At 44.4% G+C, this 17,481-nt stretch overlaps 1 protein-coding gene and 1 long non-coding RNA gene across 8 annotated transcripts in view; one reads left to right on the top strand and one right to left on the bottom strand.

Moving 5' to 3' along the window:
* FARP1 (FERM, ARH/RhoGEF and pleckstrin domain protein 1) overlaps positions 1-10,828 on the bottom strand; it is a 182,785-nt gene extending 171,957 nt beyond the window's left edge. For 4 of the 7 annotated variants that reach the window (XM_081908169.1, XM_081908173.1, XM_081908174.1 and 1 more), the window contains exon 1: positions 9,997-10,122. The gene's annotated coding sequence lies outside the window, so the exon portion shown is untranslated. Of the gene's footprint in view, positions 1-9,468; positions 9,580-9,996; positions 10,123-10,217; positions 10,229-10,739 lie in introns of those variants that run through there. The other 3 variants (XM_081908171.1, XM_081908172.1, XM_081908170.1) reach the window with 3 other exon arrangements.
* Positions 10,829-10,856: 28 nt separating this feature from the next.
* LOC309368380 lies at positions 10,857-14,124 on the top strand. Its single transcript, XR_014167754.1, has 2 exons — positions 10,857-10,955; positions 12,668-14,124. It is a non-coding gene; the product is annotated as an uncharacterized lncRNA (long non-coding RNA).
* The last annotated feature ends 3,357 nt before the right edge of the window (positions 14,125-17,481 follow it).

Raw genomic sequence — 17,481 nt, 5'->3', positions numbered from 1 at the left:
ACTGCATGGCAGCAAACCCAGGACTCCTGCCAAGTAGACACTTAATATGGAACTGTACTCAATTGCGGCCAACTTCCCGGATAAGTTCATCAATATTATACATGAGTTGGACACACCTAAGTCACATTCGTATTTTACATGTCAAGTGAACACTGAATATGAGAACAATCTCTCGATCCATAAAGTATATGCCACTTATAAACTTTTACCATTTTTGCAAGATTAATTATTACCAACCAAATCCATTATTTCTGAGAATTAAGATAAAAGTATAAAGCACAGCAGAACTGCCTAGCACATTTTGCAAATTTAATTTTCAATCTCTCTGTCTACGTCCTTCTAAAACTGTCTGGAGAATTATCAAGGTTTTTTAATGGAACGGGCAAGAAATATTACAAATTGCCATGCCAAAACAGTATCTCTCTGAACCAAAAGGTGCTGCCCTATCCTTTGATGGAAATAATGGGTCAATAGTTTTGTTTTGTTGTTGATTTTTAATAAAATAATAATAATAATAATAATAATAATAATAATAATAATAATAATAATAATAATGTAATTGCCCTATGCAGATTCTTTTCTTATACACTTTAGTTTTTTTTCTTTCCAACCCCAAATACTGATTTCATCCGTTACACATACCAGGCATGTTTAAAATGTGCAGAAAATTAAACCCAGTGGAAAAGCAACAACCGGGTGGACCTCTGCACCACAAAATTCAGGACAGGGGTGAGCAAACTTTTTCAGCAGGGGGCCGGTCCACTATCCCTCAGACCTTGTGGGGGGCTGGACTATATAGGAACAAATTCCTATTCCCCACAAATAACCCAGAGATGCATTTTAAATAAAAGGACACATTCAACTCATGTAAAAACATGCTGATTCCCGGACCGTCTGTGGGCCGCATTTAGAAGGTGACTGGGCCGGATCTGGCCCCTGGGCCTTAGTTTGCATACCCATGAGTTAGGATAACTTAACAGGGTTGGGGAACCTCAAAGCCAGGAACAGAATGTGGCCTTTGGTCTCTCTATCTGGTCCTTGGGTCTCTCTCCAGGCTATAATCTTCTCCAGACCACAACCCTTCCAGTCCCTGCTCTGCACCCCCTCCTTGAGTGCTTTTGCCTGGCTAGAATTTTGAACTCCTGTAATGCTTTTTTTTTTGCATGGATGATGGACAGTGAAGAGTTTGTGTATGTGCAGAAGCTAGCTCCCCCCCATTCTGACATTGGCCCCACCCACCACTGATATTTCGGCCCAGAATGAAATGTGTCTCTCAGACTGAAAAAGGCTTACTATGCCTGTGTTAGCAGGACAATGGGAATGGGAGAGGGAGAGAAGTAATCTCAACACAATCATTTGGCTTCTTTTCTGTCATAAATCAGGATTATTATTTTTTCTCTTACAACAAGCTCAATGCACTCACTACAAAGTGTATCAATACCCAAAAAAAGAGGCATAGCGAATATTTCAACATAAGCCACCCTGCTATCTAACTTGTATTAATGCAATACTTCCTCCTCACCTGAGGTGTAATCGGACTTTGTACTGAAATCAGTTATTAATAAGATGATATATATATATATATACAATTGCCAACAGCAGTAGGCTGAAATCCCAGGCACTCAGGAGTAAGTTTGCAATCCATAAATAAAATGTATATTCAGATGTTTGCATGTTTAAAGCTTAAACTAAGAGACTTGCATTTAACAGACATAACTGGTTCTTAAGGTATCTGAATGGCTCTGATTCTATCCAGTTCCACAGAAAGTTACTTTACAAATGAATATTCAAATCCCATTCTAATACAGTGGTACCTTGGGTTACATACGCTTCAGGTTACAGACTCCACTGACCCAGAAATATTACCTCGGGTTAAGAACTTTGCTTCAGGATGAGAACAGAAATCGTGCAGCGGCGGCGCAGTGGCAGCAGGAGGCCCCATTAGCTAAAGTGGCCTTCAGGTTAAGAACATTTTCAGGTTAAGAACGGACCTCCGGAACAAATTAAGTACTTAACCCGAGGTACCACTGTAGATGCAAAGTCAGGGGGGGAATCCCAAGGGTCAAGTACTACCACTGGAATTTTGCACTGTCAACTGAGTGGCCGCAGAAAACTCATTTGAAAGAAAATATTTAGCTCAAGAACTACAGTTCTCAGCATGCAATTCCTCATTTTTGAAACAGCAACTGCAATAAACTACAGCTTCATATGCCGGTAGATTACCAACTGCAGTCTCCATGCACCAAGCTGCTCTTGGCCATTTCAGTTGTCTCAACTCAACTCAAGACATAACATCACACAACGGTTTGTGCTAAAATAGTTAGGAAGCTCAAACCACGGTTTCAGTTTTAAAAATCAGGCAAACTATTATTTAGTGTTTGTTTACATTTACTTGGCACTCCCATTTCTCTGATGCAGCAACCTCCTGAGATGTAACTACGGTGTACAGATTTAATAAATTACTGCAAAGCACAGATATTACAAAACATAGTTTGAAAATCCATTTCAAATCATGGTCTCCAATTCTATTTTATCTATACAGGCATAGCTCAAAGAAAGTTTGCATCTAACACTACAGCGAAACTTCCTTAATATCCATCATTGGGCATGACATCTGAATGGAGTTAATATGACTACAGTCATACCTCGGGTTACAGGCGCTTCAGGTTGCGTTTTTTCGGGTTACAGACGCGCCGCTGCGGGTTGCGAACGTGCATCCTGCACGGATCACGTTCGCAACCCGAGTGTCCACGGTATCTGTAAACCAAGTATGTTCTCTGTTGTCTGGTGGCAAACATATTTTGGATACAAACACACTACAACTGGCCACGTATTTGATGGTGGAAGAGTTATAACACAGCATAACATTACATAAAATGGATTTACTCCAATATCAACAGGTTATCCAAAGATTTATATTGGATATGTTACAAGGCAAAAATGTCTATGCACTTAGAAGAAAAACACACACACTAAAACAACCAACTAGCCCCCGTGTTTAAACAGTTATTTCCTCATCCTCAGGAGAGCAATCTACTTAAAAGAAGGCCTAAGAAGATATCATGGTTTAATAGAATGTTACTTTCAACATATCATGCTACAATTTGCAGTAAACAACAACATTTCTTAACAAAAGGAAAAGAAAATTTGAAAACTCACTCTGTCTTGCTTTCAATTTATCGACTGGTGAACTCCAGATTTTTAAAACTTCTATTTATTACTAGCAAGGAATGCCAACTGATTAAAGACTCTGAAATCGATTTGCTGTCAAGCTTTTCAGCCAATTAAATCTAAGTCAATCACTGACATTTTGTAATGTACAGAAAGCACTCTGAAGTTCTTGGAAGAGTACATTTTCCTTAAGGACAAGGCAGCATAAATTAAATAAAATATACTATTCCACATTAAAATGACAACATCCCTAATATTCCCCAGATGTAAAGGTAAAGGTAAAGGTACCCCTGCCCGTACGGGCCAGTCTTGACAGACTCTGGGGTTGTGCGCCCATCTCACTTAAGAGGCCAGGGGCCAGCGCTGTCCGGAGACACTTCCGGGTCACGTGGCCAGCGTGACATCGCTGCTCTGGCGAGCCAGAGCCACACACGGAAACGCCGTTTACCTTCCCGCTGGTAAGCGGTCCCTATTTATCTACTTGCACCCGGAGGTGCTTTCGAACTGCTAGGTTGGCAGGCGCTGGGACCGAGCAGCGGGAGCGCACCCCGCCGCAGGGATTCGAACCGCCGACCTTTTGATCGGCAAGCCCTAGGCGCTGAGGCTTTAACCCACAGCGCCACCTGTGTCCCAGATGTAGTAGGATGCCAAACAGCTTCTGAAATGAACATCTTCAAGATTCATCTATTCCAATCAAAGATCAAGATACAGTGGTACCTCGGGTTAAGTACTTAATTCGTTCCGGTCTGTTCTTAACCTGAAACTGTTCTTAACCTGAAGCACCACTTTAGCTAATGGGGCCTCCTGCTGCTGCCGCAGCGCCACTGCACGATTTCTGTTCTCATCCTGAAGAAAAGTTCTTAACCCAAGGTACTATTTCCGGGTTAGCGGAGTCTGTAACCTGAAGTGTATGTAACCTGAAGCGTCTGTAACCCGAGGTACCACTGTATATTGGCACAGAGTTCACTCTCATGCCTATCAACTGCTTTTGGTTCTTATTTTTATAAGGAGAGAAAGTGTTCCATGAAAACTTTGGTAGCTATCGATAAATCTTATGGGGAAAGTTATCCTTCAAGGAGTTCTATCAGTTTTGGCTCATTGAAAAGGAAAATGGCTCATCTATATAGCCCAGCCATTGACATGCCCTTCAAGTGCCCCATCTGACTTTTGTTCTCAACATCACAGGTTAGTTGAGGGGCAAATTTTAATCAGCCACTGAAACTCAAATTGAATAATCACACTGATTAAAATCGATTAAAGCTTGCAGTCCTAATTACACATAACCCACTATGAGTACTTCCAATCCCGATGTGAAATAACCTTGGAGAAAATATGCACCCTTAAAAAGAAGAAGAACATCAGATTCATGTTTCTGCCTGGTAAGGGACATGGACAACTGTATACAAATGGTCGAGTACACTGGCTGGCAGTGCAAACTAGGGCAGACGACAAGGAAAAGAAATAGGTCAGGGGAAAAATTCCCATGTACACACTGTCCTCTGCCACAGATCCCTCTGCTTTAAGCTGTAGTTCAGTTGTAGAATGCCTCTTTTGCACACAGAAAGTCCAGGTTCAATCCTCAGCATCTTCCATTTCAAGTAACTCAGGTACCTAGTAGGTCCGTAAAAGACCTTTGACTGATAGGCCAAAGAGTCACTAGCAATCAGTGTGGACAATACAGTCGTACCTTGGAAGTTGAACAGAATCCGCTCTGGAAGTCCGTTCAACATCCAAAACGTTCAGAAACCAAAGTGCTGCTTCCGATTGGCTGCAGAAAGCTCCTGCAGCCAATCAGAAGCCGCGGAAGCACCGTCTGACGTTCGGCTTCCAAAAATAGCTCGCAAATTGGAACTGTCACTTCCGGGTTTGCAGTGTTCAGGAACCAAAACGTTCAAGAACTAAGCCATTCGAAAATCCAAGGTACGACTGTATTGGTTTGCTTCTAGTCTCCATAAAAACCTTTTTCAGGTGCCTTCAGACCCTCACCTCATTTTTGGGTTAGCCAATAATCACTCTCTCTATTTTTATATCAATCTTTCTTACTGTGGATTGGTCTGATGGGGAGAGGAATTTAGAACTTTTTAACATTCCAGAAAAAACCAAACTTCATGCAAAGTATTTTGTGTTTGTTCAATTTTGTTGTAAATATTTTACAGTACAGCTTTCAATTTTAAAAAGGAATTAAAAACAAACAAACCTAGAACTAAGACTCCACACGAAACATATGCCAAAAGCTCTTTCCATGATTACGTTTCTCTGTGACCATCAAATGCAATCCCAAATTAAAAGAACCTAAAGTGATTTTAAAAGAGATTCTGCATGTCATCAGGATTTCAGAAAAACAGAAGGGCATAAACATGGGGAAGCCATTGCTCTTGCAACTCCTTATTGCCTGAACTGGGATGTTCACAGCTGATACAAGGGAGCATAATGAGACATATGGGAAGAGGTAGCCTCCAAGGTCATGCAAAGATCATGTCACACAACATGCAGAGGCAATTCTGGGTCTCCCACTGAATATACCAGCAGTTGCAGTCCACCCTGAGACATGTACCTGTATGACATACATGTTGGTGCACATGCATTTCTGAGGACCTATCTATGTCGTTAAATGCCTCCTATTTTTAGGTATACATCAAAACATGTAATGTGTGAAACGGTCCTTCACAACCCTTTTGGACTTCAGTGCTGTGAAATGAATTTCACTGTGCCCAGGGGTAATTGTCAAGGCATAAGGGAAGCTCTGTTTAAGAATCACAAGAATGCATTACTGTGGAATAGCATTATGGTTGCAAAGGGAAGAGCGATAGATGATGCCACTCTGACAACACACGAGGTATAAGCAAGGCAGCTGCACAAAGTGCTCCTCGGATACTACTGCTAAACACCATCAAACCATAAAGGCAAAACCCTTGTCAATGCTTTGAATCCTTAGCATCCCAGAGATGCCGATCTTGTCAACCATCATTATCTCAAGTCTTCTCCCTGTCCCCTATGTGGACAGTCAACAAGAACCAAAACAAGCAGAGGCCAGTTCAGATGGAAATAAATTAAACTGTGTATCTGTATATAATTCCTTTATGACAGCAATAAGATTATCTGGAATGGGGAAGACTGACTGAAGGAACCACAAATGTGGTTGCTTAGTAACAAAGCACACATTCCCTCTTCCAGTCTCATCCAGAAATAATATATTACAAGTATTTTTATACTACTCCTCAATTAATTTCCCAGGGCAGTTTACAAAAAGAAGAAAAGAATTAAACTGTAAGCAACAAATGGTAAAAGCAGTATTAAAGACAGTGGGATTGAAATTGTCTTACAAGCATGGAAGATTAAAAAAAAGGTCTCTGCCTGGTGCTGAAAGTGCAATTAGGCACCAGCTGGGTCTCTCTGGGAAGTGTTCCACAATTGGGGTGCCAACACAAAGAAGGCCCTTTCTCTCATCAGCCCCGGACTCAGCTTAGGTGGCAGAGACACCTGAAGGAGTCATTTCACAATGAAGATCTTAATTTACAGAAAGGTACATAGGGAGAGGGTACAGAGAGTACCCAAGGGCAGTGATGTTTCCTTAGCACCTCCCATGTGGTTCCTTCTAAAGCAGTTCACATACTGGCATGAAGTCAGCTATGAGGCTGCAAAAACAGAACCCAGTCAGCCCGTGTGCAAACAGGAGTGGGAAGATTGAAAAGAAGGGGATTCCTTGGCCACTGCGTCATCTGGAAGCAAGCAAGTAAGCTGAGGACTATCAGATTTCCAGAACTGCATAACACACATTTGCCGGAAGGCCACCTATAGGGATCTGAGCTAGAGCCACATAAGGGCTCTGGAAGTAAGATGAGATATAAATGCATTGATCAGTTAATTTAAATGATAGCTCTGCTTCTACCAACTTCTCTAGAAGGTTCACAACTAAAAGCTCCCAAGAGCTTTATACAGTACTATTCCAAATGGCACAGAAATCCCCCCAACAAATGCAGTAGACTCAATGTGCACCTGTGACTTGTGTGGGGTACCTCTCAGCATGTGCACAGGTTCCTTTGCAATGGAGAACAATGCCCCCCCCCCAAGGCTGATGGCACAGTGCTCCTGGGCATGTTTTATTTGGGAAGAGATTACTTCTGCACCTATCTAATATTGATCCTGCATCTCACCCTCAGGGTGGTTGTGGCCCAACAGGTGGTTCATTGCATTAGAAGTGATCTAGACATGGCAGGCGACCCATTCAACTGAAGTAAGAGAAAATCTGCAGATCTGCTCTGTGCTAGCTATCGATATGCATGGTCTTCCACATACTATGTAGCCTTATGGAATGTAGCTGCAAATTACTATCAGCCATTGCATGCTCCTTATGGAATGTAGCTGCAAATTACTACCAGCCATTGCATGCTCCTTATGGAATGTAGCGGCAAATTACTATCAGCCATTGCATGCTCCTTATGGAATGTAGCTGCAAATTACTACCAGCCATTCCATGCTCCTTATGGAATGTAGCGGCAAATTACTATAGGCCATTGCATGCTCCTTATGGAATGTAGCTGCAAATTACTATCAGCCATTGCATGCTCCTTATGGAATGTAGCTGCAAATTACTATCAGCCATTGCATGCTCCTTATGGAATGTAGCGGCAAATTACTACCAGCCATTGCATGCTCCTTATGGAATGTAGCTGCAAATTACTACCAGCCATTGCATGCTCTGTTTACTAAGAAGCTGGCTGCACACGTATTTGCATTCACCGTTCATGCATGTAAAAATACAGCCAATACCCTCCAAAATTCTGTTGTCTGTTTCATTCTCTATCCTATACTTCAAATTCCTCTGCAGTGAGATGCATGTAGTTTATCAGAAGCCCAGTAGAGTTAAGACTCCTGACCTTCAGGCCTAGGAAGCAAGTGCCTTTTATCCCTTGCCACTGCTGCCAGAACACATCATGATTTAGGAACCCACAAGGGCTTTCTTGACTTCATGGAGTATCTGACCAACGACCAGCATCTCAACCTTTGGCCACAGTGTGAAAAAGTCCCTAAACAAATTTTGTACTGCCTCCCATCGCCTCAAGCACGGTTCTTTTCAATGCCAATTCGCACATTCAGCTGTGAGTCATCAGGTGTTGAGCAATCAAGTGATAAGAAAGCAGCTGATGTAAACATATCTGTGAAGCAGCCCAAATAGACCAAACCATGTCTTATTTTGGTTGCACCTGAAACTATGTGATCAAGGCAAAATTAAAAAGAGGGCCACTTCCATGGGACCAAATAGGTCATGTAACTCCTGATCTTGGGGCTTCACTTCTTATTAATTTAGAATGATTGGGTCATTGAGAGTGGGGTGGCATGTCACATATTCTTTAACATTTTCTCCTTTGTTGACTCAGTTGAGATCTGGGGTATCAGCTGCAACTTAGATCCAGGTTTTCAGCCTGGTGTGTGTACACACACACACACACACACACACACACAGCCTGTTGTCTACACACACACACACACACACACACACACACACACACACAGAGTCAGCTTAAGTCCAGAGGGCCTTCTTGGTAGCTGGATTCTTTAGCTCCCTTCCACAACTTTCCCCTCGTCTCCTCCGTTTTCAAAAACAATTCACTTAGCTTGTACTACCATATTTACACGAATCTCATGCGCACCTCAAACCTTGAAACCAAAAGGGTTTGGTTTGCCGTCACCATCAAATCTAATAATGCACTCCCTGATTTTCATGACATTAATTTGGCCAAAAAAAGTGTGTGCTGCATTTCAGAAAATACGGTAGATAACAAGCATACCTTTATGAGCTTCCATGGTAGGAAGGCAGCAGTTGAACTCTGGATCTGTAAAGACACTGTGCATTGTTCAGCTGCAAGGTCTGATCATGGAAGCCAGAAAAGGGTGTGTTTCAGTCAATTCAAAACCTAAAACACCTGGGTACCTGTCAAGAGGCTGGAAAGCCAAATGACACCCCTTCCAACTAATTAACATGAGGCACAATCTGGGGGGGGGGAACAACAACCCCTCCTTCAAAATGAACCACCAGGCTCTGCGAACCCATCCTCTCACTTCAACGGGACACACTGTATTGTTCCCAATAGCTCAGATTTGATTCCCCACCTCCCACCCTGCTTAAAAACACCGGGTATCTTCCAACTGAGGCAAATACCACACCTTGGTCACCAAGGCCTCCTTTGAATGGCACCCCCTACCTTACCGCGCACCCCTCCCCTGCCCATATTGAGGAACCCTAATAAATGCTCCGCGATCCCCTACCCGCCCCCCGCCGCTGGGTCGAGACCCGACCTTTGGCGGAGTTAAACGGTTCCAGATGAGAAGCAAGGCTGGCTGGCTGCTCCTCCCCACGTCTGTCCGTCCCGTCCGTCCATCCCAGGCGCTCCCTCGGCTTCCTTTGTGCGCAGCCAGCTCTGCCTAGCCGCACCGCCCGGCCGTCAATAGAGAAAGGCGAGCCGGGTGATTCTTAATTCTTATATACAAAGGGGTAGGGGAGGCGATTTGAATCACACAAACATTTCAAACGCCCCCCCCCCAAGATGAAAGATCGCATTTGAAGCCTGGGGAGGGACTGGGGGTGGGGGCGCGGGCCCACCAGAGATACTGCAAAGCGAGAAGGGGGCGGGGAGAGCGAGAGAAGTCAGAAGAGGAGCCCTTCGCCCCAGCAACTTCCAAATCGGATCGAGGAGACAAAAGGCAACTTCTGGAAGTAGCGGCGTGCAAAAGCGGAGCGGGGGCGTGTGCCATAAAGGCGGCGCGGGGGGGGGGGAGAGAGAGGGAGACCGCACAACACAACACAGCACACAAACATACACACACCTCTCAGCCTGGTCCAAGGGCTGGCGCCTCACCCTCGCAAGAAGCGTCTCCGGCGGCGGACGAACATAAAAAGGGCTGCTTCTCCTCCTCGCCGGAGCGGCCCCCCGCGCCCGGACTCGGGAGCCGCCGCCCCCTCAGCCCCGCAAGCGCCCACGCGCCCGCCCCCTCCAACCCCTCTCCCCCATTGTTTGCTCCGAGGTCCGCGCGCCGCCCCTGCTCACCGTGCGCGGCGGCGCTCCTCCCGGGGCTCGCGCTCTCGCTCGCTGTGGTGGCGCAGGACGAGTCGGCTTGGGGCCGCCGAAGGGTCCGAGCCATTAAAGGCTCCGGGAGGCGGTGTGGCGGCGAGGAGGAGGAGGGGGAAGGCAAGGGGAGCAGCGGCGGCGAGCGGGCGACGGGAACGAGGGCGCCATGGCTCTCCAGCTTCGCTCGCCTTTTTGCGCGCGGGGAAAGGGAGGCCAAAGGGTCAGGGGACCGCGGCCCCGCCGACCCAGGAGCGGGAAGCGAGCGCTGCTGCTTGCTGCTCCTGCCGCCGCCGCCGCCGCCGCCTTCTGTTTCCCCTCCCACTCCGGCCCCCGCCTCGGGGAAAGGCGCGGCGGCGAAGAGCCCCCTCCAGCGTCCGCGCGCCAGTCCTGCCCCTGCTGCTGCACAGGCGGCCCCCGCCCCGGCCGCCTTTCTTCTTCTCCTCACGCGGAATAAGCGCAGCCCGCGCGCGCAAAGCGCCCCGCAACCCACCCAAGACTCACCCTCCGCACAGAACGCGGGGCGGGAGGAGCCTTTTTCCCGCCTTCTCGCCAAGGGTCAACTCATGCAAGTCTCTCGTTTCGGACGAGGCTACAAGCGCCCGAAGGTCTCGAGGCGGCGGCGCGGGGTTCAAGCCGAGCCACGAGGCAACAGTTCAGGCTCAGTACCTGTGCGGGGTACCGCCAACTGCAATAAAATATTGGGTGGGGGGCGGCCAGGTAAGCCCCGCCCCACACAATCGATCACATGACGTGGCATACCAACACGCTATTCGAATGGAAACGCCCAGCAACTTTTTTTGGGGGGGGTGCCATAAATATTTTATTTTGTGGGGAGGGGAGCCAGAAAGGACGTCAGCCCCTAGGAGTTGGCTCCTATAGTACCTGCCTTGCAAAACATAAAAATAAAAAATTCCAGGTTCCTTTCAAACCTTTCTTGTCTCCAGGGCATAGGTGCCAACTCCCTGGGGGCCACAGCACCCACAAAATTCCCCATGAAGGGGCCAGGTACCTACTCCAGGGGAATCAGATTCACCACCATCCGGAGACCTGAACTATTGTCCCTTTCTCACAGTTCTCACTTACAGTGGTACCTCAGGTTACATATGCTTTAGGTTACAGACTCCACTCACCCCAGAAATACTACCTCGGGTTAAGAACTTTGCTTCAGGATGAGAACAGAAATCGTGCAGCAGTGGCAGCAGGAGGCCCCATTAGCTAAAGTGGTGCTTCAAGTTAAGAACAGTTTCAGATTAAGTACAGACCTCCGGAACGCATTAAGTACTTAACCCGAGGTACCACTGTACCCATGTTTTTATTCCTGTTGGATGGAAGGAAGCTGGGCCTGTTTCTTTCACTCTTGATTTATATTTTCTCTATGGTCAAATGTGTGTCTCAAGAGCCAAGGACAAATAATATCATTGGTAAGTTAAGAACAGGCAGGGTGTGGTCCCAGGAGGTCTGGAAACCTCAATCACCTCCCCATTTTTCTTTTACCCTCCCTCACACTTTGCTTAGACAATGCCCTGAAGCCCAGACCTACCTAGCCAAGCCAAGGTCCACCAACATGGGCAGTTGAGCAAAAACAGCATCTCAGCTCTGCTTCCCCTTTGCCTGCTGATTGCAGCATCTGGGCTTGATGAGGCAGGAGACCCTCACCTGTTCCAAGCCTACTCCAGCTGAGGAATCACAAACCTCCTCCCAGAGCACTGTACCAAGGAGACCACAGTCACCTGCCATCTTCATTTGCCCAGAGGCAATCTCCATCAGAGAACTGGTGGGAAGGAGAGTTGTGGGCATTTGTGTAGCTGCAGGAATGCCTCAGAGAGGAAGATCAACAAAATCTGAGGGCCTCTGAGGTACCCTTCCAGGGAGCATAAGATAGCCCCCGGGTTACAAAAGCCAAACAAAAAACAGCAACCAGTGGCTGCTTTTATCTAGGGGAAAACAAATGGATCAGAAGCTTGCATGAAACACAGACAATAAAAATAAAAGGGGGAAAAACTGGATTACACTGCAGGTAGAAAAAGAAAAATGCTTCATGGTGGTTTTTGTTTGGTTTTTGCTACTAGCCCCGCACCTTGTTCTATTTTAATTAAAAGCTTCAAAACTGCTGAATAGAGCTACTGTAGTTATTTAATTAGCCATTACACCATTATTCTTCTAAGCTAGAGGCTGATGCTCCTGACTCCATTTCTAATCAGGAGACAAGTGGGATGCTTTAAAAATTAAATAAAGGTGTTTTGATGTCTAGTCTGCTACACCTTGAAATTCTGAACCTATAACAATATTTCGATGTAGATACCAGCAAATTTTCAGTGGAAAGATGTTGCATTACAAAATATAGTCCATAAATGACTAACCTGATGATGATGGTTGTTGTTGTTATGATATTTGCACAATTATGATGCCACCACCAAATTTGCCTGCAGGTATCGTCTCATACCCTCCAGACTTTTGTGTTGGCATCATCGCTGAGTAGTTTCTGCAAATTCATGGATGTCTACTGACTAAAATATGGATTTCCCCTGTACAAAATCCAGAAAATGAACTATTCCTCCATGTAAGTCTGTCACTTAGTAGAAAACTGCCAACAAATTTGTTTTCTGTAGTCTGCAATAAATTAACCTTTGCCATGTAATCCCAGCTGGTGAGCTGTGGCAGTGTTCACTGTGGTTGTGTGTGCCTCTTCCCAAACCCACCCTGTTTTTCTGTTTTCTTCCTTTGTATTCTTCTCTCCTCTTGGTTAAGCATGTATCGGATTCATCAGCAAATCTCCAGACCTGGTATATAAGCACAGGGCTGCTCAGCCTGTTAGTCGAACTTAATCTGAACTGAAATACATTTAAGTTACCATTTACTAGTCCCATTGACTTAAATGGGAAATGAATTCAACTCAATCCAGACCTGTGTCTGCAGATAGAGAAACTGCCGTTTTATGTCAGCAAAGGTGGATGATGATACAGGAGAACAATCTCAACAAATGTGAATAAAGTAATACTGACTACTGTGATCTTATCATCTGCATTCTGTATTAAGACACATTTAAAAAAATTGCATGACATTAAAAATGCACATTTTACGTTTAACAAAATGGTTAGAAATTGTGAGCGTCTCCTCTGCCCATTCTTTTTGGTTCTGCTCTTGAGTTTTCTCATTCTACCCTGCGGACCTCTAAAACACATGCCTCTTTCCTAAGTTCTTTCAACTTCTATGTTTCCTGCATTTGTCCATCTTTCTACTCAGTCCCTCTAATTATACCACCGCAGTCCAGAGTATGAAAGCTAAAGGCTCTTCTGTGACATCAGAGCAGCTCATCCAATCAGTGCTAGTGTGTCACCCCCCCCCACCACCAAATGCTTTAGCAAAACCACCTTATCTAGAGATAGGTAACAAGGCTGCAACCCCCTTCCTCTCCTCACAATATATTTTGCTCCTCTAGTAGTCTATGCTTTTCTTCATAAGCTTGACTGCTGAACAGCAGGACACGGTCATGCACTGCTTTGAGCATGAGCAGATAAGGACTAGATTTGCCAGGAGGGGTGTACGTCCACTCAATCATCCCTTAAGCATCTGTCTGAATTACAGAGGTTCCAGAGGAGCAGAAAAGGATGGATGGGGAGGTTAATGGTCTCATTATTTCTGCTGTTGGCTGGTAACCTATTTCTGCCCCTCATTATGTTCTCCCTGCTACAACCCACAGAGTGGGGAAGTGTATCAAAATAGCTGTAATGCACATTACAAGGATGGTTAGGAAGGGAATCCAAATGCTGCATGGCCAGAGCATCCTTGCAACGACATCGATTTAAAGAATGCACCTCTTGCAAGTTAAAATGTACGTGTTATACACACCAAGTAATTGAAAGGAACCATGGCCCATAGTCATGAGTGCTATTGGAAGAAAATGCATTGGATTTCAGTCTGTAAACAACAAGGACTGATACAAAAGAAAAGTACTGGGCAATTCTTAAAGTGGGGAGCTGTTAGGCAGACCCGTAGCTATGGTGGGACTAGCCAGGGTTTTTTGGCCCTGGGTGAAACTTCCAGAGAGGCCCTATTGAGACTCCCAGCCTGTGTGTGTATACGCAAATGCGTTTGGGCGGGGTTGCCAAACTGGGTCTTTGACCCAAGTGAAATAAAGCTTAGTTTCGCCCCTGCTTTAAGGAATTCAGGAGACCCAAGTTTCATAAAAGTGGTTGTGGAAGAGCAGTTGTGCTTCAGAGATCAGTTGCTTGCCTAGCAGAGAACAGTATGCCTGTAAAAGTCCAATTAGGTAAACGCCATTGGTATGCTGTCTCCTGCCTCCCATTATTTGTATTATTTTATGCTCTGTGACTTGTTTTTTGTTTTATAGTTTAGAAACCATTTATTGTAATTGTTAAGAGTGAATTTCTGTGCAATTATTGTTTGCTGACATTAAATTTTATTGTGCACCATTATATTTGAATGGATTATTGAATATTTATTTGATATAAGTTGCTTATTATAGTTACATTTTTATGATGACATTTTTGTGTTGGATCAGATTGTTATAAGGTTGCAATCTTTGCTGTTTCTTCAACTTCACTGAAACATATGAATGGTATGTGTCCCTCTGATGCAGGGTTAAGAGGAAAGAGAGGAAATGGATAAACCCGTACCATTTAATCCTTTTTCCTTCTCTCTAATTTTAAAAGCTCCAGCCTTCAACTGGGGCTTGTGTCCCATGAAGAAGAGCCCAGTATACTCCTCCAAAGAAAGACATAACTGTAGAAAGTTTAATCTTTTAAGTTTCCCGCTTAAGGAGAGGTTAACCTACCCACTCACACAATGGAATGATAAGCATGTTTACTCATGAGTAAGTCCCCCTTCAATGGGGCTTACTCCTTCCTAATAGTGTTTCGGGATTGCATTCCACACAGTGCATGGAATTAATCAACGCAAGAGCTCAGAATAGTAATTATATTCAGGTTTGGGGTTTAAGTGTGTGTGTGTGTGTATAGAGAGAGAGAGATTAGGCTGAAGACATATTAATGCTAAAGGAATGACAGAGGCAGCATTTCTCTGAAGCCAAACAGATACACCCCCCTCTCAAAGTAAGGTCCAGAAATGCCTGTTTTGCAGAGTTTTGGAATTCTGGAGTCTGAATGCTGGCTGAACCATGCTATGGGGAGCCATTGCCTACCGATGTCAGCAACACACTTTTTCAAAGTTTCCTGTACAGTTTTGCAACCTTAAAATGCCTGTGAAATTATTTTGTAAGGTGAAGGTGAAGGGCACACACAGTGCAAACCAGTACTTTTTTTTTTTAAGGATCTGAACTCAAGACCAAAGCATCTGCTTTCTCCCTCAGTCAGCCCACGTCAGTAGCAAACCTCACTTCTCCAAAGCAGAGGCAAGATGCCCATAATGTCCTCACAGGATAAGAGGAAGCTGTTTTTCAAAAAACAAAACCCCCGAGTATTTCCAGACTGCAATTCACATTGGGAGGGAAACTTATCAAGACACCACTAGGCACTAATTCAAGCCTTTGGCTGATTAATATCCCACTTCCTTTTATATGGGTCTGTGGGAAGCTGGGGTATTGTTTTGCTGTTTTGCTTTACTTATTTGGATGTTTTCATTCTCTATTTTATGCTGTGAACCACCCTGAGATCTTCTGATGAATGGCGGTATATAAATATAGTAAATAAGTAAAATAAAACTTTAGCTTCCACCTTCCACCTGAAAATGTTTCCCTTTCAGAGCCAGAGAAAGATGCTTTCGAAATGGTAAGGTGCAGAACTTTTTCCCCAGCCAGAACTCATGGTAACTCAGTTCCCGCCCCTCTCAGGTGGGCACCATTGCCATTATAAGAGAACAAAGGAGGCCTTCAGGGTGAGTTCTGGCACCCTTTTCTAGAAAAATAGCTCTGGTAAGGTGATACAGTGGTACCTCAGGTTAAGCACTTAATTCGTTCCGGAGGTCTGTTCTTAACCTGAAGCACCACTTTAGCTAATGGGGCCTCCCGCTGCTGCCAGAGCACGATTTCTGTTCTCATCCTGAAGCAAAGTTCTTAATCCGAGGTACTATTTCTGGGTTAGCAGTGTCTGTAACCTAAAGCGTATGTAACCTGAGGTACCACTGTATTGCTTTCTTCCTCATCCTCCTCCCAGCAGAGTGTAGCGAACGGGCTTTCTATTCTCAGGAATGATGGACATGTTTTTCCCACAAGACAGGGCCCAGCTGCTGTACTTTACCCCCAAAAGCAGTGTCTGTTATTTGTGCTTATATGCAAAGGTAAAGAAACAAGGTATACTTGCTGACAAAACTGGAATCAACTAGGCCAGTTCCCATTTCTGCTGACTGCAAATATTGATATAGCCGTGCCCCATTTTCGCTCCCCTATTGCTACAGGGTGAAGACATGTTGGTGGAAATCATCTGTGGAAGAAATATTCTCAAACAAGATAACTATTCCTTTACAAAATTCCTGTTTTCCATATCTGATCACAGTATTGCCTATGCATGCTCCTATTTAAGGTGTACCTTTCTAAAATTGCCTCCCTCTAGTGGCAAGAAAAGATACAACGGAAACGTCTTTAATTTCAACAGTTTTTAAGACTAGTACAATTTCACAAGCAATTTCACAGCTGGATATTTTTCAGGTATTGCTCATTAACCATCCATTTATCACACAGACTGTTTTGAAAACATGTGCTAGGATGGCCTATTTTTTTTTTTTATCAGAATAGCCTTTGGAAGAAAAAGAGAGCTTCAAAATCAGAAATGATTACCATTATATGGAACATACAGCATTATGAACATGGATACTTGGATCAGAGAATGCTTCACTGAAAGAGTCTCCTCACATTATTCAGTCCTTGTATATATTGGGTCAGGCTTATTTGTGTCGTGTTTTGAGCAATTCAAGGTGTTTCACTCAGTGTTCCATACAAGTCAAAATTAGGAAAAGGTGCTTCATCGTGAATTTGTATTGTGAGCCAGGGAGAGAATGCATGTACCAGAACATGGGAGTTGCATGAAAGTACATGAACTTAAGCATCATTTTGAGAATTTTTGGAGAAACTATAAGTTATAAAACACACAAAAAGGAGCAGGACAGCACCACGACGCTTCCTTCTGAACCTATAGCAGACAGATTTTCAAGACTCCAGATTATGCTCCAAGTAGACAGCATGGAATATTAAAATGCTTTGTTGTGCACCAATATTTTTGCAGTGAGATTTAAGTGCAATATTAAAGAACAGGGTTCAAATATAATATGG

Source organism: Podarcis melisellensis (genome assembly GCF_964234715.1).
Source record: "Podarcis melisellensis genome assembly, chromosome: 4".
Classification (NCBI taxonomy): domain Eukaryota; kingdom Metazoa; phylum Chordata; class Lepidosauria; order Squamata; family Lacertidae; genus Podarcis; species Podarcis melisellensis.
The sequence above is the reverse complement of the archived record's forward strand: the minus strand, read 5'-3'. Positions and strand labels throughout refer to the sequence as shown.